Source organism: Hyla sarda, unplaced genomic scaffold, assembly GCF_029499605.1.
Source record: "Hyla sarda isolate aHylSar1 unplaced genomic scaffold, aHylSar1.hap1 scaffold_303, whole genome shotgun sequence".
Taxonomy (NCBI): Eukaryota; Metazoa; Chordata; class Amphibia; order Anura; family Hylidae; genus Hyla; species Hyla sarda.
The window spans coordinates 155,513-156,545 of NW_026609748.1; the positions used below are offsets into that span (position 1 = coordinate 155,513).

Here is a 1,033-nt window from a genome sequence, read left to right on the forward strand (position 1 = left end):
GGGTGGACTTGCTGGTTGAGGCCATGGCTTCTTCCAGCAGGCTCTTTTCCGCTTCCTTGCTTGCTTGTGGAGAGAGGCTTCGCAAAGTCTTCTTTCCCGGGTGGGAGGAGCTATGCAGATCCGGTCCCGGTGGGAGGAGCTATGCAAATCCTTCTCCAGAGGCAGCGAGTTTCTTCGAAAAGATTCTGCGCCGCCTTCCTCTTCGCCGCTGTTCCGGAATTCACCGCCGATTCCCTTCTTCCAGGTTCTTCGTCGGCTTCTTCCGGAGCTGCAGTCTTCAAGATCTTCTCCTTCTTCAGATGTTCCGAGGCAGGCAGGAGACGATCTTCAGGTGGTATGCTCTAGAGAAATGCGGTTCTAATAAGAACGAAAAGTACTGCAATCGTACTACGCAAAATCTCTACCACAATGCTTGGAGTTCTTCAGACCGTAGTGATCATGGTATCTCCCCTGCCAGGTAAGTATCTGATAAACTGATAAGAACAGATACTACACTTGATCTTAGCCAAAAGGCCGAGAAGCGATAACCGTGAAAGGGGCGGGCCCAACAAGGTCCCCTTCATGGGCACTATCACTGCTTGCTGTCAGGGAGGCTGCCAGACAATTTTCCATGCACACTCTGGGCTGGGGGGCAGTCAACCACCAGTACACACAGCAGAACCTAAACCCATACCATTATTGCTAAGCAGCAAGACAGGGGCCCATTGCACTCCCACGGGGCCTTTTTAAATGCAATCCATAACCCGGATTTGCCAGGAACCCTTCTTACTCCTCCTACTTGCATGTGACACTGGGCTTAGGATCTGCATAGGAAACACACACACAAGCACACACCTACCTTTGTTGCCTGCAGATGCCTCCTTGGCTGTCCCCAAACGGTATCAAACCAACACCCACGGGAAGCTGTAAGCATAGAGGACATGCCTGCACCCCATTGGACTTACCTGTGTGGGTTAAACCCGGGTTATTTGACAACCTATGGCGGTGATGGTTCTGCTCAGGCAGAGCAGTGCTGATGCTCCTCATAAAGCTG

The 1,033-nt window shown here is 51.9% G+C and overlaps 1 pseudogene; it reads right to left on the reverse strand.

Annotated features, from left to right (window-relative positions):
• Window positions 1-349: 349 nt before the first annotated feature.
• LOC130327838 (U2 spliceosomal RNA) lies at window positions 350-525 on the reverse strand (annotated as a pseudogene).
• Window positions 526-1,033: the final 508 nt, after the last annotated feature.